Here is a 27,295-nt window from a genome sequence, read left to right as displayed (position 1 = left end):
TCAAGGAATCCCCATGGAGGGGACGAAACGTGGGGAGCAAAATTAGTAGATGTTATAGACAGGAATTTCCTGACACAACATGTGAAGGAAGACACAAGGGAAAGAGGAGGAGATGCACCGAGCCTATTAGACCTGCTTTTCACCCAGAACGTAGAAGATATCGAGAATTTAGAGCATGAAATACCTCTAGGGGCCAGTGACCATTGTGTCCTAGTCTTTGACTACATGATGGAATTCAAACTTATGACCATGGGACAAGAGATCTGGGAAAGGAGAGCTGACTACAGGAAAGGGGACTATATGAGGATGAGGGACTATCTGGGTGAAGTGCAGTGGGAGGAAGAAATTAGAGGAAAAACAGTCCAAGATATGATGGACCTAGTCATACAGAAATGCCAGGAGGCCGAAGAGAGATTTATACCAACGGTAAAGGGAAAAAATAAGAGGGAATATAATAACCCATGGTTTAATAGACAGTGTCAGGAAGCAAAAATGGCCAGCAGGCGGGAGTGGAGGAAGTACAGAAGACAAAGAACAGAGGACAACAGAAGCAGATACAACAGAGCTAGGAACGATTACATTAACATAAGACGAACATCGGAAAGGGACTATGAGAACGATATTGCAATCAAAGCGAAAAAACAACCTAAGTTACTACACAGTCATATAAGAAGAAAAATGTCGGTGAACGACCAAGTGACAAGACTAAGGAAGACAGAGGGGGCATATACTGAAAGTGACAAGGAAATCTGCGAGGCACTGAATGCCAGTTTCCATGGAGTGTTCACTACCGAGCCTGAGCAGCTCCCATTGTTGGAAGGGGTTACCCTAGATGAAAGACTATCAGATATAGAGGTGACAGCAGAGGAGGTAATGAAACAGTTGACAACTCTAGATGCAACTAAAGCAGTTGGACCAGACAAAGTATCACCGTGGATACTAAAAGAAGCAGCACAGGCCCTCAGCGTGCCTCTGGCAATGATCTTTAATGAGTCACTTATGTCAGGAGAATTGCCCAGTTGCTGGAAGAAGGCAAATGTCGTGCCGATCTTCAAGAAAGGAGATAGGGAGGAGGCACTTAACTACAGACCTGTATCACTGACAAGCATCCCCTGTAAAATACTGGAAAGAATAATTAGGCTACGACTGGTTGCACACCTGGAGAACATTAGGTTTGTGAACAAACATCAACATGGGTTCTGGACAGGGAAATCGTGCCTAACAAACCTTCTGGAATTCTATGATAAAATAACGAGGATAAGACAGGACAGAGATGGTTGGGCAGACTGCATATTTCTGGACTGCCAAAAAGCCTTTGATACAGTACCGCACATGAGACTGCTGTTCAAGCTCGAGAGGCAGGCGGGGGTGGGGGAAAAGGTCCTAGAATGGATAAGGAACTACCTAACAGGAAGGAGCCAAAGAGTTACGGTAAGGGGCGAGAAGTCGGACTGGCGAACAGTAACAAGTGGAGTACCACAAGGATCGGTGCTGGGACCAATTCTATTTCTTGTATATGTTAACGACATGTTTACAGGCGTAGAGTCCTACATGTCGATGTTTGCGGATGATGCAAAGTTGATGAGAAGAGTTGTGACAGATGAGGATTGCAGGATCCTCCAAGAGGACCTGAACAGATTGCAGAGATGGTCAGAGAAATGGCTACTAGAATTCAACACGAGCAAATGTAAAGTTATGGAAATGGGACTAGGAGATAGGAGACCAAAGGGACAGTACACAATGAAGGGGAACAGCCTACCTGTAACGACGCGTGAAAGAGACCTGGGGGTGGACGTAACACCTAACCTATCTCCTGAGGCACATATTAATAGGATAACGACAGCAGCGTACTCTACACTGGCAAAAGTTAGAACATCATTCAGAAACCTAAGTAAGGAGGCATTTAGGGCGCTTTACACTGCCTACGTAAGGCCAGTCTTAGAGTATGCCGCCTCATCATGGAGTCCCCATCTGAAGAAGCATATAATGAAACTGGAAAAGGTTCAGAGGTTTGCAACGAGACTCGTCCCAGAGCTACGAGGGATGGGGTATGAAGAGCGCCTGAGGGAACTGTGCCTTACGACACTAGAAAGAAGAAGGGAGAGGGGGGACATGATAGGAACGTATAAGATACTCAGAGGAATTGACAGAGTGGACATAGACGAAATGTTCACACGGAATAGTAACAGAACGAGAGGACATGGATGGAAGCTTGAAACTCAGATGAGTCACAGAGATGTTAGGAAGTTTTCTTTTAGCGTGAGAGTAGTGGGGAAATGGAATGCACTTCAGGAACAGGTTGTGGAAGCAAATACTATTCATAATTTTAAAACCAGGTATGATAGGGAAATGGGACAGGAGTCATTGCTGTAAACAACCGATGCTCGAAAGGCGGGATCCAAGAGACAATGCTCGATCCTGCAAGCACATATAGGTGAGTACATATAGGTGAGTACACACACATTTATTTGGTTGATAAAGACAGGCTGTTTAACACAAGGGGCACACGCACTAGGGGACACAGGTGGAAACTGAGTGCCCAAATGAGCCACAGAGATATTAGAAAGAACTTTTTAAGTGTCAGAGTGGTTGACAAATGGAATGCATTAGGAAGTGATGTGGTGGAGGCTGACTCCATACACAGTTTCAAGTGTAGATATGATAGAGCCAAATAGGCTCAGGAACCTGTACACCTGTTGATTGACAGTTGAGAGGCGGGACCAAAGAGCCAGAGCTCAACCCCCGCAAGCACAACTAGGTGAGTACAACTAGGTGAGTACACACACACACACACACACACACACACACACACACACACACACACACACACACACACACACACACACACACACACACACACACACACCCACACATACACACAGGAATGAGCGACCACAGTGTTCTGGTGTTTGAGTACTTGATTGAAGAAGGGTTATTGAACTCGAGGAGGGATACCGAAACCAAAAGGTTAGCATACCGAAAGGGAAACTATGAGGGGATAAGAAAATTCCTAACAGATATAGCATGGGAAACAGAGCTCAGGGGAAAGACGGCCCAAGATATGATGGATTACATCACGCAAAAGTGCAAGGACGTAGCAAACAAGTTTGTCCCAGTCCAAAAGGAAAACAGAGAAATGAAGATGAGAACCCCATGGTTTAATCAGAGATGTAGGCTAGCTAAGCAGCAAAGTAAAAGGGCATGGAGAAACTATAGGAATAACAGGACACTGGAGAGCAGAGAAAGATACCAGAATGCCAGGAATGAATATGTCAGGATGAGAAGAGAGGCAGAAAGACAATACGAAAATGACATCGCAAGCAAGGCAAAGACTCAACCTAAATTGTTGCATAGCCACATTAGGAGAAAAACAACAGTAAAGGAACAGGTTATGAGATTAAGGATAGGGGCAGAAGGATTCACTACAAATGACAAGGAAGTGTGTGAGGAATTGAATAAGAAATTCCAGGAGGTCTTCACCTAGAGCAAGGAGAAATTCCAGAGGTAAGTGAGGGAATAGCTAACCAGGAACCACTGGAAGAGTTTGAGATTACCAGTGGGGAAGTAAGGAAGTGTTTACTAGAGTTGGACGTGACGAAGGCTATAGGCCCAGATGGAATCTCCCCTTGGGTTCTAAAGGAAGGAGCAAGAGAACTGTGCCTACCACTCTCCATAGTGTATAACAAATCACTGGCAACAGGGGAACTGCCAGATATTTGGAAAGCAGCTAACGTAGTCCCGATATACAAGAAAGGGGATAGACAGGAGGCACTGAACTACAGGCCAGTGTCCCTAACCTGCATACCATGCAAGCTGATGGAGAAGATTGTGCGAAAAAAACTAGTGGAGCATCTGGAGCGAAGGAACTTTGTAACACAGCATCAACATGGGTTCAGGGATGGCAGGTCCTGCCTCACAGGGTTACTTGAATTCTACGACCAGGCAACAAAAATAACGCAAGAAAGAGAAGGGTGGGCAGACTGCATATTTTTGGATTGTCAGAAAGCCTTTGATACAGTGCCACACAAGAGGCTAGTGCGAAAGTTGGAGATGCAGGCTGGAGTGAGAGGGAAGGTACTCCGGTGGATAGAGGAGTACCTAAGCAACAGGAGACAACGAGTCTGTGTGAGGGGTGAGGTCTCAGATTGGTGAGACGTCACAAGTGGAGTCCCGCAGGGGTCAGTCCTTGGACCTATACTGTTTCTGGTATATGTAAATGATCTCCCAGAGGGTATAGATTCGTTCCTCTCAATGTTTGCCGACGATGCAAAAATTATGAGGAGGATTGAAACAGAGGATGATAGTAGGAGGCTACAAGATGACCTGGATAGACTGAGTGAATGGTCCAACAAATGGCTGTTGAAGTTCAACCCGAGTAAATGCAAAGTAATGAAACTAGGCAGTGGAAACAGGAGGCCAGGCACAGGATACAGAATAGGAGATGAAGTACTTAATGAAACAGACAGAGAGAAAGATCTAGGAGTTGATATCACACCAAACCTGTCTCCTGAAGCCCACATAAAGAGAATAACGTCTGCGGCATATGCGAGGCTGGCTAACATCAGAACGGCGTTCAGGAACCTGTGTAAGGAATCATTCAGAATCTTGTACACCACATATGTAAGACCAATCCTGGAGTATGCGGCCCCAGCATGGAGCCCGTACCTTGTCAAGCACAAGACGAAGCTGGAAAAAGTCCAAAGGTATGCTACTAGACTAGTCCCAGAACTAAGAGGCATGAGTTATGAGGAAAGGCTGCGGGAAATGCACCTTACGACACTGGAAGACAGAAGAGTAAGGGGGGACATGATCACAACCTACAAAATCCTCAGGGGAATCGACCGGGTAAACAAGGATGAACTATTCAACACTGGTGGGACGCGAACAAGGGGACACAGGTGGAAGCTGAGTACCCAAATGAGCCACAGAGACATTAGAAAGAACTTTTTCAGTGTCAGAGTAGTTAGTAAATGGAATGCACTAGGAAGTGATGTGGTGGAGGCTGACTCCATACACAGTTTCAAATGTAGATATGATAGAGCCCAGTAGGCTCAGGAATCTGTACACCAGTTGATTGACGGTTGAGAGGCGGGACCAAAGAGCCAAAGCTCAACCCTCGCAAGCACAATTAGGTGAGTACAATTAGGTGAGTACACACACACCCACCCACCCACACACACACACACACACACACACACACACACACACACACACACACACAACCTTCCTCTTAACCCTCCTGCACTAATCCTCACCACACCCTCACCATCCCTCCCTCACTTCCACCTTCCCCCACACACTCCCTCTCTCTCTCTCTCTCTCTCTCTCTCTCTCTCTCTCTCTCTCTCTCTCTCTCTCTCTCTCTCTCTCTCTCTCTCTCTCTCTCTCTCTCTCTCTCTCTCTCTTCTCTCTCTCTCTCTCTCTCTCTCTCTCTCTCTCTCTCTCTCTCTCTCTCTCTCTCTCTCTCTCTCTCTCTCTCTCTCTCTCTCTCTCTCTCTCTCTCTCGCTCTCTCCCCCGTCTCCCTCTCCCCCCTTTCTCTCCTGTCCTCTCTCTCTCCCCCCTTTCTCTTTCTCCCTCTCTCTCTCTCTCTCTCTCTCTCTCTCTCTCTCTCTCTCTCTCTCTCTCTCTCTCTCTCTCTCTCTCTCTCTCTCTCTCTCTCTCTCTCTCTCACTTTCTCATAGGGAAAACATAGAAGGGACACGAACTCGGGGAGACAAACGCAGGATGACAATCGCGGCTGGAACAAACTCAGAGGATGGGGTGGAACAGGGGGACTGGATGAAGGAAGTACTCCAGCAAATGCTGGATGAATTCATTGAAGGACTGAGGGTAATGAGGGTAATGGGGGAGACAGTAGCCAACCTGCAAGATGAACTAAGGGCAGCAAAGGAGGAGATATAGATATAGGAGAGATCCTCCGCAATACCAGACACAAACCGTACCTCTGTGAGATGGGAATGCTACTGTGGAGGGGACCACCACAACCCAGCTCTCATTTGCTGAAATGCTTAAAAAGAGCCCTGAAGCTAGGTCTGCAGTTAAGGAAGTGTCCATGGAAGTGGCTTCCTCTCAGGAAGCAACTAGACGTACTGCCGGATGATAGAGAGAAAAAGAGCAGTAGTAGTAGCAGGCATTAAAGAGCAAAAAGGGACTTGCCCAAAGGAGCGGAGAGACAAGGACAAAAACGCAGTTACCGAGGTCCTTAAAGTGGTAAGGATGGAGGGAACTGACAAAAATGTTGAAAAGGTTTTCAGGCTTGGAAAGTACAACAAGGACAGAGACCGAATGATAAAGGTGGTATTCATGAGCCAAATCACGAAAGAGGAACTGTTAGCAAGGAAGAGCGGTCTAGCAAATGTAGAGAAGTTAAAAAAAAGTATTCCTGCAGAGGGATACGACAAGGAAAGAGAGAATGCAGGCAGCAGATGCAAGGAAGGAGCGCAGGGAGAGAGAAAGGAATCAGAGTACCACAACCCCGAACCCTACAATCCCAGAGGGGAGTGGGGAACCCACCTCAAACAGTGCAACAGCCACAGGGTGTGGGCACCACCCCCACATTCTACCCAACAGACACCCAACCTGCCCCTTCCCCTGTCAGCCCCCCACTAAGTACCCATCTAGGGACCCCTCCCCCACCCACCCCCCTCCTCCCAATCACCCCCCTCCTCCCACTCACCCCTCTCCCCAAGACCTCCCTTCTCCCCACTCCCCCAAGCCCTCCCCTCTCCCACCCCCAAGCCCTCCGTTCTCCCCCACCCCCCTAAGCCCCCAAATGTCCCCCACCCCACCTAAGTCTTCCCCTCTCCACCACTCCCATAAACCCTCCCCTCTACCTCAGCCCTCCTTTTCCCCCCACGCTCCCCAAGCCCTCTTCCCTCTTCTCCCCCCCAAAGCCACCCCCCATCTCCCCTATCCACCAAAGCCTCTCCTCCCCCCATGCTCCCCCAACCCTCCCCCTCTCACCCCCCAACCCTCCCCCTCTCACTCTCCCCCCAACCCTCCCCCTCTCTCTCTCCCCCCTACCCTCCCCCTCTCACCCCCCCTAACCTCCCCCTCTCCCCCCCCCCAAGTCCTTCCTCCTACACCAGTCTCCCCGTACCAGATCCTCCCAGCTCCCACTCACCCCAGATCCCACAGGTCCCCACCAGAGGAGAAGCAGAAGAGAGTCAGTTTCAGGGTGATGTACTCGAACATAGATGGGATCACAAGCAAGACAAGTGAACTAAGGGAAAGAGCACAAGAAGTGAACCCAGATGTAATCGGACTCACTGAAACAAAACTCTCTGGAATCATAATGAATGCCGTGTTTCCCCAGGAGTACACAGTAATAAGGAAAGAGAGGGAAGGTAGGGGAGGAGGTGGAGTGGCCCTACTCATGAGAAAGGAATGGAGTTTTAAGGAAATGGCTATCCTGGCCTGTGAGGGGTTCAGAGACTACATAGCAGGCACCATGACAATGGGAGGACCAAGAATAACAGCACCAGTAATATACAACCCTCCACCAAATGACAGAAGACCCAGTCAAGAGTATGAAAACAACAACATGGAAGTTAACACTATAATTGAGAGGGCAGCCTCTGCTGTCTGTAGAAATAGATCCCACCTGCTCATCATGAGCGACTTCAATCACGGAAGGATTGACTGGGAGAACAAGGCACCGGTACGTGGAGAGCCAAACTATTGGAGGTGGTGACTAGAAACTTTTTAACTCTGCATGTCAGAGAACCCACAAGGATGAGAGGCAATGACGAACCAGCGAGACTCGACCTAGTCTTCACTCTGAACGACTCCGACATAAGAGAAATCGGTTTTGAGGACCTAGTAAGAATAAGCGACCACAGTGTACTGGTGTTTGAGTACCTGATTGAAGAAGGGTTATTGAACTCGAGGAGGGATACCGAAACCAAAAGGTTAGCATACCGAAAGGGAAACTATGAGGGGATAAGAAAATTCCTAACAGATATAGCATGGGAAACAGAGCTCAGGGGAAAGACTGCCCAAGATATGATGGATTACATCACGCAGAAAGTGCAAGGACGCAGAAAACAAGTTTGTCCCAGTCCAAAAGGAAAACAGAGAAATGAAGATGAGAAACCCATGGTTTAACCAGAGATGTAGGCTAGCTAAGCAGCTAAGTAAAAGGGCATGGAGAAACTATAGGAATAACAGGACACTGGAGAGCAGAGAAAGATACTAGAATGCCAGGAATGAATACATCAGGATGAGAAAAGAGGCAGAAAGACAATGCGAAAATGACATCGCAAGCAATGCAAAGACTCAGCCTAAATTGTTGCATAGCCACATCAGGAGAAAAACAACAGTAAAGGAACAGGTTATGAAATTAAGGATAGGGGCGGAAGGATTCACTACAAACGACAAGGAGGTGTGAGGAACTGAATAAGAAATTCAAGGAGGTCTTCACCTTAGAGCAAGGAGAAATTCTAGATATAAGATAGGGAATAGCTAACCAGGAACCACTGGAAGAGTTTGAGATTACCAGCGGGGAAGTATGGACGTGTTTACTAGAATTGGACGTGACAAAGGCTATAGGCCCAGATGGAATCTCCCCTTGGATACTAAAGGAAGGAGCAAAAGAACTGTGCCTACCACTCTCCATATTGTATAACAAATCACTGGCAACAGGGGAACTGCCAGATATTTGGAAAGTAACTAACGTAGTCCCGATATACAAGAAAGGGGAAAGACAGGAGGCACTGAACTACAGGCCAGTGTTCCTAACCTGCATACCATGCAAGCTGATGGAGAAGATTGTGCGAAGAAATCAAGTGGAGCATCTGGAGCGAAGGAACTTTGTAAAACAGCATCAACATGGCTTCAGGGATGGCAGGTCCTGCCTCAAAGGATTACTTGAATTCTACGACCAGGCAACAAAAATAACGCAAGAAAGAGAAGGGTGGGCAGACTGCATATTTTTGGATTGTCAGAAAGCCTTTGATACAGTACCACACAAGAGGCTAGTATAAAAACTGGAGATGCAAGCTGGAGTGAAAGGGAAGGTGCTCCACTGGATAAAGGAGTACCTAAGCAACAGGAGACAACGAGTCTGTGTGAGGGGTGAGGTCTCAGATTGGCGAGACGTTAGAACTGGAGTCCCGCAGGGATCAGTCCTTGGACCTATACTGTTTCTAGTATATGTAAATGATCTCCCAGAGGGTATAGATTCGTTTCTCTCAATGTTTGCCGACGATGCAAAAATTATGAGGAGGATTGAAACAGAGGATGATAGTAGGAGGCTACAAGATGACCTAGACAGACTGAGTGAATGGTCCAACAAATGGCTGTTGAAGTTCAACCCGAGAAAATGCAAAGTAATGAAACTAGGCAGTGGAAACAATAGGCCAGACACAGAATACAGAATAGGAGATGAAGTACTTAATAAAACAGATAGAGAGAAAGATCTAGGAGTTGATATCACACCAAACCTGTCTCCTGAAACCCACATAAAAAGAATAAAGTCTGCGGCATATGCGAGGCTGGTTAACATCAGAACAGCGTTCAGGAACCTGTGTAAGGAATCATTCAGAATCTTGTACACCACATATGTAAGACCATTCCTGGAATATGCGGCCCCAGCATGGAGCCCGTACCTTGTCAAGCACAAGACGAAGCTGGAAAAAGTCCAAAGGTATGCTACTTGACTAGTCCCAGAAATAGAGGCATGAGTTATGAGGAAAGGCTGCGGGAAATGCACCTTACGACACTGGAAGACAGAAGAGTAAGGGGGGGACATGATCACAACCTACAAAATCCTCAGGGGAATCGACCTGGTAAACAAAGAAAAACTATTCAACACTGGCGGGACGCGAACAAGGGGACACAGGTGGAAACTGAGAACCCACATGAGCCACAGGGACGTAAGAAGGAACTTTTTCAGTGTTAGAGTAGTTAACGGATGGAATGCATTAGGCAGTGATGTGGTGGAGGCTGACTCCATACACAGTTTCAAATGTAGATATGATAGAGCCCATTAGGCTCAGGAACCTGTACACCGGTGGATTGATCTGTTCAGAGGCGGGACCAAAGAGCCAAAACTCAACCCCCGAAAGCACAAATAGGTGAGTACAAATAGGTGAATACACACACACACACACACACACACACACACACACACACACACACACACACACACACACACACAGGTATGAGCTACGAGGAGAGACTACGGGAATTAAACCTCACTTCGTTGGAAGACAGAAGATTTAGGGGGGATATGATCACCACATTCAAGATTCTCAAGGGAATCGACAGGGATAATAAAGACAGGTTATTTAACACAAGGGGCACACGCACTAGGGGACACAGGTGGAAACTGAGTGCCAAAATGAGCCACAAAGATATTAGAAAGAACTTTTTTAGTGTCAGAGTGGTTGACAAATGGAATGCATTAGGAAGTAATGTGGTGGAGGCTGACTCCATACACAGTTTCAAGTGTAGATATGATAGAGCCCAATAGGTTCAGGAACCTGTACACCTGTTGATTGACGGATGAGAGGCGGGACCAAAGAGCCAGAGCTCAACCCCCGCAAGCACAACTAGGTGAGTACAACTAGGTAAGTACACACACACACACACACACACACACACACACACACACACACACACACACACACAAACACACACACACACACACACATACACACATACGGTGTTGATATCACACCGAACCTGTCCCCAGAGGCCCACATCAAAAGAATATCATCAACGGCATATGCTAGACTGGCCAACATAAGAAATGCCTTCAGAAACTTGTGTAAGGAATCTTTCAGAACCCTGTATACCACTTATGTAAGACCAATCCTGGAGTATGCAGCTCCAGCCTGGAGTCCATACCTAGTTAAACACAAGACAAAGTTAGAGAAGATTCAGCGGTATGCCACCAGGCTCGTCCCGGAACTGAGAGGATTGAGCTACGAGGAAAGGCTAAAGGAGCTGAACCTCACATCCCTGGAAAACAGAAGAGTAAGGGGAGACATGATAACCACCTACAAAATTCTCAGGGGAATTGACAGGGTGGACAAAGACAAACTCTTCAGCACGGGTGGGACACGAACAAGGGGACACAGGTGGAAACTTAGTACCCAGATGAGCCACAGAGACGTTAGAAAGAATTTTTTCAGTGTCAGAGTAGTTAATAAATGGAATGCACTAGGAAGTGATGTGGTGGAGGCTGACTCCATACACAGTTTCAAATGTAGGTATGATAGAGCCCAGTAGGCTCAGGAATCTGTACACCAGTTGATTGACAGTTGAGAGGCGGGACCAAAGAGCCAAAGCTCAACCCCCGCAAGCACAATTAGGTGAGTACAATTAGGTGAGTACACACACACACACACACACACACACACACACACACACACACACACACACACACACACACACACACACACACACACACAACACACACACACACACACACACACACACACACACACACACACACACACACACACACACACACACACACACACACACACACACACACACACACTCACACACACAATACACATACGTGTGTTGTCTTCACATGACGTACGTTAGGGGGCTGGTTGGCTGAATGGACAGCGCTCTAGACTGGTGGACCTAGGGACCGGGGTTCGATCACGGCAGCCGGCGGAAAAACAAATTGGCAAAGTTTCTTTCACCCTGATGCTCCTGTTACCTAGCAGTAAATAGGTACCTGGGAGTTAGACCACTGCTACGGCCGCTTCCTGGGGAGTGAGTGTGTGTGTGTGTGTGGAAAAAAATAGGTAGTAGTTACAGTTGATTGATTGACAGTTGATAGGCGGGTCCAAAGAGTCAGAGATCAATCTCGCAAGCGCAACTAGGTGAGTACAACTTGGTGAGTACACACACACACTGGTGAGGTCTCATATTGGCGAGGCGTCACCAGTGGAGTCCAGCAGGGTTCAGTCCTTGGATCTATACTGTTTCTGATATTTGTGAATGATCTCCCAGAGGATATAGAATCGTTCCTCTCATTGTTTACTGATGATGCAAAAATTATGAGGAAGATTAAGACAGAGGAAGAGAATATGAGGCTACAAGATGACCTAGACAAACTGAATGAATGGTCCAACAAATGGCTACTAAAATTCAATCCAAGTAAATGTAAGGTAATTAAACTAGGTTGTGGAAACAAGAGGTCAGACACAAGATACAGAATGAGAGATGAAGTACTTCATGAAACGGACAGAGAGAAAGATCTAGGAGTTGATATCACACACTAAACCTGTCTCCTGAAGCCCACATAAAAAGAATAACGTCTGCGACGTATGCGAGACTGGCTAACATCAGAACTGCCTTCAGGAACCTGTGTAAGGAATCATTCAGAATCTTGTATACCACATATCTAAGACCGGAGTATGCAGCCCCAGCATGGAGCCCGTACCTTGTCAAGCACAAGATGAAGCTGGAAAAAGTTCAGAGGTATGCTACTATGCTAGTCCCAAAACTAAGAGGCATGAGTTACGAGAAAGGCTGCGGGAAAGGCACCTCACGACACTTGAATACGAAAGAGTGAGGGGAGATATAATCTCTACCTACAAAATTCTCAGAGGAATTGAAGGGTAGATAAAGATAAACTGTACGCGAACTGTACACGGAGGGTACGCGAACAAGGGGACACAGGTGGAAACTGAGTACCCAAATGAGCCAAAGGGACGTTAGAAAGAACTTTTTCAGAGTTGGAGTAGTTAACAGCAGGAATGCATTAGGCAGTGTTTCACAATGGTGGGCCCTGGTGAACCTTGTAACCCCAAACTCTGAACTTGGAGCGAAGACTTACACATCGGTAAGGGCGCCTGGGAGCTGGATGGACAGCACTTCGGATTCGTTGTCCTGAGGTCCCGGGTTCAATCCCCAGAGGAGGCGGAGACAAATGGGCAAAATGTTTCTTTCACCCTGATGCACCTGTTACCTAGCAGTAAATGTCTAGGTTAATGTTCGTGGTCGAGGTTAGCTGTCTAACCTGGGAATTAAACAGCTGCTATGGGCTGCTTTCTTGGGGGGGGGGGGAGGCGTGTAACAAAAAAGGGTTGGTTACCCACATCACATCTCGAGGGGGAGGGGGGGGGTAGTCTTCCCACTTCAGCGTCCCTCAGTTGATGGCGGATTAGGTGTCTTTTGTCATCAAACAAATTTGAGACGAGCATGGCTTCTTCACGCTGGGGGAAGCTTGGGTATAGGGTGTGGGGGGGACTTTACTCCAACATATAATATCATTCATTAATTCACGAGGATCATAAAAATGTTATGGGCTCTGAAACCTGTGACCTATGGAGCTTATAATAATAAATTAATTAATTAATTAAAAATGAATTTGGAGAAGTGGCCTGTAAAACTTCTATTTAAAGTGGAATAATTCTTTTACACATCTTTTGGAGGGCAAATTTCTAAAATGTTAATCTACATATAATATAGAAATAATATTTTCATGAACACATCAGAAATAATTAATGCATGAGTTAATACACTAACTACTAAATTGATACATTTGGAAGCTTATCTGCCAAAAGTTGAACATAGAATACGTCCAGCAGCTGTATGACCCATCTAATCCTGCTATTGCCTGTTATCTTCGGCGATACATGATTCCACAGGATGAAGGAATTGATAATCCCTTCCCTTGTAGCTAGCTTCACGCTGAAATATTAATAACATGTAACTTCCACTTACGAGTATATATTTATGCATTTACTCATGAAATTAGAGTGGATTGTGCATAATAATTACACTCACGGGAGTTACTTCGTTAATATGCAGCGTAACAACAAGGCACCAACATAAATATAGAATAATAGCCAAAATAATATTAGTGGTACTCAGCCTTGCTGGACGCAGTGTCCGTAATAAGTTGAAGCTGTCGAATCGATCTGAAGCCCGTTAATGCACGGATGCTCCTAAATGTAGATGGTAATAAGGATCAGCTTCAGGGCACCAAACTGTTCAGTCATATCTCTGGCGAGTGTACCACGCGCCTCCTAGCGCCAGATGTTGGAAACTTGGTTAGTAATTCGCAATATTTTATTCTAATTTCCAAATTGATGGAAACATTGCTGACATTATTTTACGTCACAATAACGTACTTTAGGTAACAGCAGATTGTTTCTCGCTGTGTAAATCATTTAACCTAATTTGGAAATGGAAAATTTGTATTCGTAGTGAAATTTCAGTTCATTACTTTGTTTACTGGATCAGCTGTTTGTAGCTACATAAAACTATTTCCAATAAACGGCTATATAATTTTCTAAATAAACCTAAATCACTTGCCAATCTATATTCCTTAATAAATTCTACAAGGTTAGACTGGGTTTAATTCGATTTATGGATATATATAATTTATTCTCACGAGCTGGGCGGCTGACGCAATCGCAGCCATGAATTCTAGAAAGAATGTGGTGTTACTACGCCTCAGATTAATAAGATTTAATATTGCTACACTATTGGTTAGTAGTATTAGTAAATTACAATTCCTAGTACAGTAAATTCCTCTTATCGCACCAGGGGTTAGTATTTGGGTGTTGGAAATTTCCAACATACCTCCGGGATAAGAAAATGATTTAGTACTGACGTACCTGATGCTCTCCCGCGAGGTTAAAAATTCATTACATGTTAGTAAGTTAGTACGTATATGACGGATGTCTCGTATCTGTGGAACAGGTATGAAACTAAGTCATTAATCTGTCATCGTGGGAACATTAATTGAAAGATTTAAAGTATTAATCATTGGGTCATCTAAGACCAAGAAATCTCTAAGATCTACAGCAAAATCAATGATTAGGATCACAGTGATGTGTTATGATTAAGTTACTTGGTCACTGAATTGTTCATGTAGACTCATGAAATCATCTCAACATCAGATGAATTTATGCAGAATTAAAATACTGTTTAAGTTTTAATTTACATTGTTGCGCTGCCATCCTTGATGGACGAGTGCTGGTATTTGTAGAGTTATTTTCTTCTGGAGCCTCGGGTAAGTTTATATCTCAAGAACTTTCCTGTTCTGCTAATTCCAGAGGAACTAATTTCTCTAAAGTTTTTAGGGTGGTCGTGCCTCGACTCTGGACCCTAACTATTCTTAGTATTCCTTGGTGATCTGGGTGGACAGCAACAATTTTGTCTATAGGCCACTCTGACCTTGGTCCGTCACAATCATCTAAAACAAGATCATTTGGTTTTAACTGATTATATTATAGGGGCTTGCAGCTCCATAGTGATATTCTCTCAGAGCAGTTAGATACTCACAAGTCCACACTTCATTCCACATGCCTATCACTCAAGAAATATGTTTATAACTTTCCACTTAGTCGTTCCTTCCGACACATGAAGGCTCTTCCGAATCCTCATCTTCTAGAGATATTAGAGGACTAAGAAGACTGCCATGTATCAGATGAGAGGGACTTAGTGGTTCTCTTTGTGACAAATCATCTGAAAGATAGGTCAGGGGTCTGTTGTTGACTCGTGCCTCTATTTCCGTGACAATGGTTTGAAGCTCGGTAGGGTTAATTTTTTGACGATGTAGGGCTTTTCTTAGGCATCGTTTCACAGGGCCTACCATTCGTTCGTAGAATCCCCCTTGCCACGGTGCTCTAGGAGGAATAAATTTCCAGTGGCACTGTCTTTGTTTTAAGACTTCACGTACTTGTCGATGAATCCATATTTCCCTTACGCAGGCTTCTCCTACCACAAAATTGGATCCATTATCCGAGATATGCAATTTGGGGCCGAACCGACGTGCTACAAACCTTTGAAAAGCTTGTAGGAAAGCTACTGCACTCATGTCAGAAGTTACCTCTAAGTGTGCACCTCTTGTAGTTGCACATTTAAAGAGACATATATAGGCTTTCACTGGAATCTTGTGCGGAGTGGCTGTTAAAATAAGTGCTCCTGTGTAGTCTACCTCAGTAGTCTCAAAGGGACGAAGGTGTACAACTCGTTACTCGTTATTTAGGTAATAGTGGAGGTCCTGGGTAAGGACACACCAGAGAGTCATACATCCAGCAGATCACACAAGATTTAATTATAGATTTGACAGTTTGACGCCCCTGAGGAAGCCAAAACTTCTACCGTAAATCAGTGAGAGTGTCTAACACTCCCCCATGTAAAGTGCCATATTCATGACAATGTAATACTATTAGTGTGCTAATGATGTGGTGACGAGGAAGAAGCATAGGATTCTTTACTTCTAAATCAACTTCTGCATGTTGCAGACGTCCTCCACATCGTAAAATGTTATGATTGAGTTAAACCATTTGCCTGAAGACCTTACCAGTTTATCAGGGAGAAGCTCATAATTTCTCACATAGGTTTCCATGTGGGCTTGTTTGACCCAATATTTAATTGGACTAGGGAATTGGTATTTGATTCCCATCTTGTTAAGAAATCCAAACACTATTTGGGTAATCCCTAGTAATTTACTTAAACTAGAATAATGATTAGGATCAATATCTAAAGATCGAGGGGATTCTGGGTCCTCAGTGGGGACAGTGATATTGGTCACTATGTCTTGTGGCTTTTGTTTAGGCCACTGACCACTGACCAACCACTGGGGTCCTTTAAACCACATCTCGGTTTTATCCAGTTGCCTTAAAGTTAATCCTCGTGTGAGATAGTCAGCTGGGTTATCCGTGGTAGGGACATGTTTCAATTTGTATTCAGTTGACAACTCTCCAATTTCCCTAACTGTTACTGATGTTGGGAGTTTTATTGTTATTGTTTTTTACCCATTGTAGGATTGCCGCACTGTCTGACCACACTACTATCTCAGAGAAGTAAATATTATTGAGTGTCTTGGTCAGGTAATAAGCCAATTTGATACCTGGTAACAAAGCCGTTAGTTCTATTTATGGTAATGACCTCTTCTTGAGTGGGGCCACTCTGGCTTTAGAAGTAAGTAATATTGATTGCTTTGTGTTAACTAAATAGGCTACAGAACCATATGCTTCGCCTGAGGCATCGTAAAACACAGGCAAATTGGTGGGTTGTTTTAGTCTTATCGCATTACGAGGAAATTTAAGAGTACTGAGTACATTTAAATCCGCTATTATCTGCTGCCATTTGTCTTGCAAGTCACTAGGCAACGGATCGTCCCAACCCATTTTTGTTTTCCAGCACTCCTGCACGAGGAGTTTGCTCTTAATTAAAATGGGGCTAAGTAAGCCTAAAGGGTCAAATGGTTTACTGACAAAGGACAATAATTTCCTCATGGTTAAGGGAGAATTAGTAGTTTCCATTGATTTAATATTCACCTCATCAGTGGACGTATTCCATTCCATGCCAAGAACCTTTAAGTTGTGAGGTACTTTGGACCCTGGAAATTCATTTTCTATTATCTGATTTAATTATTCATCATTTGAGGCTCATGACTGTAGAGGCATATTAGCTCCCAGTAATTTGCGATTAGCCTCATAATATATTTCAATTAATTTTGACTTATCACTTGTAGTTCCCTGGAAATTGTCAACAACTAAATTATTGCTAATTTCAGTCTTGTGAGGACTATCAGATTTCTTCAAATGCGAATTCAATGTTGCTTGAAGCAGAAACGGTGAACAGGTAGCCCCAAATAAGACATGTAAATTGATAATTTACGATGACTGTGGGGATCATTAGGATTCTTTATCTAGAGGAACTTTGTGAAATTTCTGTCTTCTTCTTGTAGACCTACTCTGAGGAAAGCCTTACTTATGTCAGCCGTATAGGCGTAGGTTCCTAGTTGAAACCGTAATAATACGTCACTGAGTCGTTGGGTCAGACTAGGGCCTGTTTGTAGGCAATCGTTAAGTGAGACACTATTTGCCTTCACCTTGGCACTACAGTTGAATACAATTCTAATGGGTGTAGTAATGGAATCTTTCAAGATGGACTGGTGAGGCAGGTTATGTCATTTGGAATTATCATGTTCAACAACTTTAATAAACTTGTTGTCAAAGTCCTGTTGTATCAAGTTGTGATACATTTGTAATTTTTCTGGTTGCTTATTCAATCTAGCTACCTGTGATTTTAATTGACTTACTGCCATGAAGTGATTTACTGATAACTGTGGATGATTTATTTTCCATGGCAATTTAACCCAATACTGATTATCTCTATAAATAACTGATTTAAGTTAAGTGTTGATAAGTCCAAGTGTCGTCTGGACTTGGTTGCTCAGAGACGATGCCTAAAGTATCTAGATCCCATAATTTATATACGGGGGGATTAGAGGTATCTTCAGCCATGTCTCTGAACTGGAGTGGGGACTTTTCCAAGCCTAGTCACGCAACCATAACTGAGTTAATTTGTTGATTATTCCTTGATGTAGAAATTTTCTGAAGTAGCACCGGTCCAGTAAGCAATTTGCCTCTGGCTGAAAGCAACAAATTCATTCCCTGTTGCTAGGTGCATCCAGAAATAAATTTATACTAATAATCTGCCCTTACAAGTATACCAACATCGGTGAGGCGGTCAGATTTTATTTTGTAATCAGCCAACTTAATCCCTTTATTTTTGAAAAGTTTGGCTGTGTTCTCTAGACCATAAACATATAGGTCAGAGGGGATTTTGTCAACAACAATAGCTTGTACTGGGCTGGCATGGCCTCCAAGGCGTACCAAAACTCTCACAACCTTATAATCGCGAGGTCCGGTGTTTGTTAAAAATCCTGAAATGTTTAATTTCACTTGACATAAGGTTTTAAGTTTCAACTGATCAACCAGTTGTTGTGTAATGAATGTTTTCTGAGAACCTTGGTCAAAAAGACCAAGTGTGGTGATCCTTGATTTCTTATTTGTTAACCGCACCTGAGCTGTAGGTAACGTTGTAATATTATTTGACTTGGTAGTAAGCACATTTACTTCTTTATGTACTTTGCAATATTGCACAGTGGTGGAGGTATTTTGTTCCACTTGAGGTTTTGGTGACCACATTCGTGTTTCTCCACACAGTGTCGAATGATCTTGGCCCTTATGGCATTTGTTGCACATATCATATGCAGAACAACGGTACAATTGCTATGATCGTGTGATCCCACGCATCTTGTACATCGACGTAATTCTCGGAGACATTTAATTCTTGAATTACGATCTGGGTAGGTACTTCATTTAAAGATTATGTGTTCCTTTTGACGGAACAAACATTTTCTCTCTCCTCTAGTAGTAGTAGTTGTCCTAGGAGGCACATTAACTATAGGTTCAGAGGGATTTACTGTTTCAAGTACCCACATTACTACTCTTCCCTCTTGAAGTGGGAGTGGCTGTTTTATATTTATGTTTGTTGGACTTAACTGGAGTAATTTTTAGGTTTACTGAATTTTCAGTATTAGTAAGCTGCTTAGGATCAGATTTTATTTTATCATGAGCATTTAGCCTGTTTACCATGATTCTCAGTCCCTCGAAAATCTGGTCAAGGGAAAGGATTTCTGTCTTGTAATGAGAGCAAATTTCTGCTAAGATATTTCGAGGAAGTTTCCTCTGAAGGAGTAGTTTTAATGACCATTCTGAAGCTGATACATTTACTTTAGTCCCTAATGCTTTCACAAGGGACTCTACTTCCAACCTAAAGTCTTGAAGAAAGTCTGGTCGATTACTAAGCAGGCCTATATCCACTAATTGATAAAAGAGATTAGCTACACTTAATTCTTTGTTGCAGTAATTAACTTCCAACAGTTGTACAGCTATATCATAGTTATTATCTGCAAGAGACAAATTAGTTATAACCTTCTTAGTTTCCCCTTTAGGAGACTTTGAAGATTAGAAAATTTAGTTACCTTATCTATGGAAATTTTAGAATGCATATGAGCATTAAAAAGAAGTCCAAAATATATCCCAATTTTCTTCATCCTGTAGTAAAGGTGGGCAAGTCTAAAGAAAGTAAACGTGCCTCTGCCTGAGCTGTATTGTGTTGAGATACTGTAACATTAGGTGCTACTTTAAGTGTATTATATACATTAAGTAGAAGACTGAATTTATCTTGAGTATCATATTCATACTGAGATGTTTCTGCTATGATTTGGTCTATTTCATCAGGATCACTGTCACTATTGTTCACCACACTGACATACGACTGAATCATTGTCTAAAATTGTTTAAATTTGAGGTTGTCTACTCTTGGAGATATTTCTAGTTGATTACAGTCAACTGGAGTTGCCTTGGATAAGTTCTCTGACTTAGTTTGCAATCTCGTGAGATGACCTTAAGGCCTATCAGGGATCTCTTCAATTTTTCTGGAGTAGCCATGGCGACCTTTATTTATTTATTTGTTTATATATTTATATATATACAAGAAGGTACATTGGGATTGTGAGGATACATAGCATAGTAAATACATTCTTGTAAAGCCACTAGTATGCGCAGCGTTTCGGGCAGACCTTATTTTCAAGCTTTGTAGGACTTGAACAGTTGTTACTTATATAACTAGGATACTTGTTCATTTTATTGATGCAAGTATCGTGATAATAGCCTAATATGTACTTTTCTTGGTTAGGCTATATATAATTCTACCTCATCTAGAGGTTAGCTTACCTACCTAAACATGAAATATATAAGATTTGAGTGGTACCTTGATGTCAATATGGTAGTACCTATGATGTCACTACGGTAGTACCCATGATGTCACTACGGCAGTACCTATGATGTCAATATGGTAGTACCTATGATGTCACTACAGTAGTACCCATGATGTCACTACGGCAGTACCTATGATGTCAATATGGTAGTACCTATGATGTCACTACGGTAGTACCCATGATGTCACTACGGTAGTACCTATGATGTCACTACGGTAGTACCTATGACGTTACTACGGTAGTACCAATGATGTCATTACGGTAGTACGTAGGGCTAGTCCATCTCTTTCACCTTTGGTTGGTATAGTGACACCTAGTATCATTCAAAGATTAATACAGTAAGATAAATAAAATGGAAATACACAAGTTGTGTAAAAGTAATAAATCCCACCCTGCTTAGGGTCTGCACAACATTAAATAATAATTAACCAGTGCTGTCTAACAGTACTAGTCTGATATTAATCCTACCTAACAAAGTAGCTAATAAAAGGTTAGGCTAGAGTCGTACATGATTCAGTACAATTCCAGTCTAAAAAATCCTACTCTATGTGGGTTGGCATATGACACAATAACAATGATGATATGCAAAAATTTTGCATAGCAGTGCTATGTTTTTAAGATTTTATTGTTTTGATTTAAATAAATATATGCAGTTAATGTCATCTGATCACTCGACTCCTCTTTTACTTCTTCTAGAATTTCTTCATCTAACTCTCCATTCTCAACAAAATGTGTCACAATGACTTTCAATATTTGGGCTTTAACCATTCTATTGTTGGCGGTCAAATCCAACTGATTTGCCATTTGTATTAACTCAGTCTTTTTAAGGCTCTGAATCCTTTCAAAGTCTGGGTGAGCCACCAACGCTGCAACTTTCTCCTCCATCGTTACTAACACTTGGCACTTGATTCACAACAATAATTAAAAACAATGGCACTGCACTACACTTCACTGTAAAATTGTCACCACACTGAAAATTCGCTTGGCCTCACTGCACAAACAAAATATATAGGATGACTTACCTCAAAATCGTGAAACGTTGTTACTTGACACACAGGAATGCTTGCTTGGCACATGGAATAGTTCTTAAGAAACACACAGACACTTGACACAATGGTACCTAGGAAGGCAAGGTTAGATTAGCATAATTAAGGTTAAGTGGGAAGGTTAGATTAGCATAATTAAGGTTAAGTGGGAACAATATATCCCGGACAGGCCCCCATAACTCTTTGTTACCTATCGTTCGTTACGGCTCGTGACCCTACAGCAGCCAAGCTTTAATTACGTCTAGGGATATCACTGCTGCTCTCTAAAGCGGGTCACCAGTATAACCCCTTGATAAGTAATGAGCACATAAATAACAATCTTCCTTTAGGACTGAAGAATAGATACAAAATATTATATAGATATATATTCAAGACAGTATAATATAAAAACACAGATGGTTAAGTTAACTTATACAATAAATGAAAGTATTGTCATTGCACGTAATATATAATAGTAAACTATGGCACAACAAGAAATAACAGACTTATCTCCCACATGTTACTCCTCCTGGTTCCCCGAAGCTACTGACTCTCGCTCTGGCGCTACCCACATTCTCACCTCCCGTCTGCCTCATCCCAGGATGAGGGATGGAAACTAAGGACTTTTTAATATTTAAAACTAATTGAACAACCACTTGTTCTCAAAACACACAAGAATGCAATTTACAGATAATAGTTACTTTCAAAATATATAAGTACAATGCCACCTGTTTAATTGCAGGAATTAAACAATTTCCTAACTAAATAAAAGTGACATCTGGAACTCTCAAACTGAACAGGTCCAGCTTTCCCGTATCAATCAGGTAATAGACGTGTGCAAAGGCAACCGCGCTCTTGTCCACTGACGCTGCCACACCATACGACAATTTACCCAAAACACAATGTGTGTACATATACATGCAATGATAAAATAAAATAAAATTTATTTTAAATTTATATACGTATTCTGCTAGGAGTACGTAACAGGGGGGAAGGTGCGGAGCAGGTATCTTGACCCGACCGCGTCCCAGGTAAGACTGGGGGAGGGGTGATAGGGTCAGAATGGGATGGGGAGGGGGGAGGGAGGGTTGGGTGAGCCTTTGGGTGGGGGCAGGTAGGGTGAGGGGAAGGGAAGGTTTCTATGCAGAGGGGGTGGTAGTGTTGCCTCTGGTGTTGCTGGGATGTTGGTTGTGGGTTCCCCTCTTATTTCTGGGACTGTTGTGTTGGGGGCTGCGATTTCCTGGTTTACTCCTCTCTCCCTGTGCTTCCTCCTTGCCTCTGCTGCCCTGGCTTTCTCCTCCTTCGTCTTGTCCCTCTGCAGGAATACTTTCTTGTATTCCTCCACATACTGCAGACGACTCTTCCTTTTTAAATAACCTCTTTGGTGGCTTCGTTTGTATTAACGAGGACTCCCCTTACTCTTCTGTCTTCCGGTGTCGTGAGGTGCATCTCACGCAGTCTTTCCTCGTAACTCATGCCTCTTAGTTCTGGGACTTGCCTAGTTGCATACCTCTTAACTTTTTCCAGCTTCGTCTTGTGCTTGACAAGGTACGGCTCCATGCTGGGACCGCATACTCCAGGAATGTGTGTGTTTACTTGGAGGGTGGAGATGAAGAGAGCATATGTATGTATGTGTATGTGTGTAAGTACATAGACAATATATATATATATGTCGTACCTAGTAGCCAGAACGCACTTCTCAGCCTACTATGCAAGGCCCGATTTGCCTAATAAGCCAATTTTTCATGAATTAATTGTTTTTCGACTACCTAACCTAATTTTTTCGGCTACATAACCTAACCTAACCTATAAAGATAGGTCAGGTAGGGTTGGTTAGGTTTGGTCATATATCTACGTTAATTTTAACTCCAATAAAAAAAAAAAAAATTGACCTCATACATAATGAAATGGGTAGCTTTATCATTCCATAAGAAAAAAAATAGAGAAAATATATTAATTCAGGTCCAGTCCAGGCCTCCTGGGTGTTGGACTGATCAACCAGGCTGTTAGACGCGGCTGCTCGCAGCCTGACGTATGAGTCACAGCCTGGTTGATCAGGTATCCTTTGGAGGTGCTTATCCAGTTCTCTCTTGAACACTGTGAGGGGTCGGCCAGTTATGCCCCTTATGTGTAGTGGAAGCGTATTGAACAGTCTCGGGCCTCTGATGTTGATAGAGTTCTCTCTCAGAGTACCTGTTGCACCTCTGCTTTTCAACGGGGGTATTCTGCACATCCTGCCATGCCTCCTGGTCTCATGTGATGTTATTTCTGTGTGTAGGTTTGGGACCAGCCCCTCAATTATTTTCCACGTGTAAATTATTATGTATCTCTCCCGCCTGCGCTCAAGGGAGTACAGATTTAGGCTCTTTAGTCGGTCCCAGTAATTTAGATGTTTTACTGAGTGGATTCTAGCAGTAAAGGATCTCTGCACGCTCTCCAGGTCAGCAATTTCTCCAGCTTTGAAAGGGGGCTGTCATTGTGCAGCAGTACTCCACTCTAGAGAGCACAAGCGTTTTGAAAAGTATCATCATCGGTATAGCATCTGTAGTGTGAAAAGTTCTTGTTATCCAACCTGTCATTTTTCTTGCAGTTGTGACGGCTACTTTATTGTGTTCTTTAAAGGTAAAGTCTTCCGACATGAGTACACCCAGATCCTTTACATTGCCTTTTCGTTCTATGTTATGATTTGCCTGAGTTTTGTACGTGGTTTCTGTTTTTATATTTTCAATTTTTCCGTAGCGCATGAGCTGGAACTTATCCTCGTTAAACACCATATTATTTTCTGTAGCCCATAGAAAGACCTGATCTACATCTGATTGGAGGTTTGCCGTGTCCTCTATGTTGCCAACTCTCATGAAAATCCTAGTGTCATCTGCAAAGGATGATACAGTGCTATAGGTTGTGTTCTGGTCTATGTCCAATATGAGGATGAGAAAAAGTACTGGAGCAAGCACAGTACCCTGGGGGACTGAGCTCTTCACGGTTGATGAGCTGGATTTTATTTTGTTGACTATTACACATTGGGTTCTGTTAGTCAGGAAATTGTAGATCCATCTGCCTATTTTCCCGGTAATTCCTTTTGAACGCATTTTATGTGCAATAACACCATATCTTGAGGTTATCTTGAGATGATTTCGGGGCTTTTTAGTGTCCCCGCGGCCCCGTCCTCGACCAGGCCTCCACCCCCAGGAAGCAGCCCGTGACAGCTGACTAACACCCAGGTACCTATTTTACTGCTAGGTAACAGGGGCATAGGGTGAAAGAAACTCTGCCCATTGTTTCTCGCCGGCGCCTGGGATCGAACCCAGGACCACAGGATCACAAGTCCAGCGTGCTGTCCGCTCGGCCGACCGGCTCCCAGGTCACATTTATCAAAAGCTTTTGCGAAATCTTGCGATTACCTTGCGATTACTTTACGATGATTTCGGGGCACAACCTTCCCGCGGCCCAGTCCTCGTCCAGGCCTAGCGGGATACAGTGTGGATACTGTTCCAAAACCTACTAACTGTGGGTATACTGAAACAGTTAGTGTTGTTTGGTCACTTTGCTACTGAAAGTAAGGTAAGCAAAGTTATGCTACACACTGCTCTCAGAAGGACACTGCCCCTGTTCCCTGTCTCCTTACACTGTCCTATCCTGAGTGAGCATAGCTTTAGCTTCCTCGTCTCTTTGTGTGTATTTATACCTCAATACACTTGAGGTATACAGTGCGCCAGACGTAGGAACCTCAATTACATAAACAAAAATTCTCTCTTCTGGCATAAAATCAATTACTACATCCCGCTGGAGAATCATACGAGACCTTGCACATATCATCCCGTCATATCCCACCTCGCTATATGTCCAGCGTTCACATCACATCTACCTATCAATCATACTGTTATATCACAAGTCGCTATCTTACCATACTGTTACACACCACCTCTGCATCTATCATCCCGGTATATCCCAACTCCTACCACCATGTCTATCATTCCGTCACATCTCACCACCCTATCTGTTTCATCTCTCTGTCTATCATTCTGTCACAACACACCTCTCTGTCTTATTACTCCATAACATGCCACCTCCCTATCTATCATACCTGTCGGAAAACCCGGCACCATTTAATAATATTACATACAGGCAAATAATATTGCTGCCATTGTATACACAAGTTAACCCCATAGAAAATGTAGCTTGTAGTGGAATTTTCCGTCAATAGAAAACGGGATATCATTGCCACATACTATAATAAATTCACCACCTATTATTTTGGGAATTATTCTTAAATACATTAGTCTTTGAACTTTTTACATCATGATAACATCTCATTTGAATTAACTTAATTATCAGTATCAAAATAAAGTAAATGTGACCCTTCTATCAGTTACTGATATCTCTACAAAGTGAGGGAGGCGTCAGTGAGGAAGGAGAGGTCAGCCATTGTTTGTTAAGACCAGAGTCGTTGGAGCGAGTACAGCTCCTATAAATTCTCTTGGACGAAGTGTTATGGAGACCAAAGTTCTTCCATCATCAACACGCTGTCAACAAACACAAGGGAAGTGCCTTCCGAAACCCATTTATCTAATCATTTTTGGCCATTAATGTTAGGTAGATATTGGGCGAACCGGTGAGAACACAAATGATTGACTCAGTAAAGGTAATTAAGCCTTGGTCCTTACGATTTAAAATACAGTGTTTTCTCTGATATAGCTGTCATATATTAGGATTCTGGCTTTATAGCTAGCGCCCTTTAACAGGAACAAGAAGAGGAAGCAAGACTTGATACATCAGTTACTGGGTGATGGAAGCTAGCCTCAAACGAGGATAATTTGGTGTCTACATGCTAGTTATACCTGGTGGACTAAGCCTGCTGTACAATAAGATAAGGAACGTCCTCAATGTATACCAATATGTGTAGTTAATACTATAGTTTGATTGGCTGCATATACATAAACTTTATATAAACCCCTCTAATGTGTAAGGATCGATTTGTAAGATTATTGCAGAAATACAGTCCACTTAACATCATACAAATTGCTATCGAAATATATAAATTAACGTAAATATAAATTCTATATAAATTCATTTAAATTAAATAAACATAAATCTCACAGGTGGGTTCCCACAATACCTATAGATACAACCTCACTATTTATCATACCTACAGATCCCACCTCACTATCTATCATATCATCATATCGCACCTCTGTCATCGCATTACATTCCACTATCTTATCTAACATCCCGTCACATCCCACTTTTCTATCACCCCATCACAGACCACCCCTATCTGTCTCTCATACTGGTCGCATCCCACCTATTTATCAATATGTAGCTATATTTACCGTTGTAGGTACAAAATATTTACTCTGTAACTAGAAAATACCAATCCTAACCAACCCTAACCTAACCTAACCAAACCTGACTAAACATTACCGAACTTACCTAACCTAACCTAATATAACCTAAACAAACCTTTCTTAACATAATCGAACCTAACCGAATTTAACATAGCCAAATCTAGCCTAGCCTAACCTAACCTATCCCAATCTAACATAAAAAATAGAATTCATTGTCTCTGTTCAAGATTAGGGACCAGATGCTCGAGGCTAGGCCAAAAGAAACTGTGCATGGTGATGTGTGTGTGTATAGGGAGTGGCATAGGGTGGAGAGTCGTCCCCATGCCCTACTTTATGTAGGAGTGGCTCCCATTTCTACAAG

Source organism: Procambarus clarkii, chromosome 60 (genome assembly GCF_040958095.1).
Source record: "Procambarus clarkii isolate CNS0578487 chromosome 60, FALCON_Pclarkii_2.0, whole genome shotgun sequence".
Lineage (NCBI taxonomy): Eukaryota > Metazoa > Arthropoda > Malacostraca > Decapoda > Cambaridae > Procambarus > Procambarus clarkii.
This window is presented reverse-complemented; position numbering follows the sequence as displayed.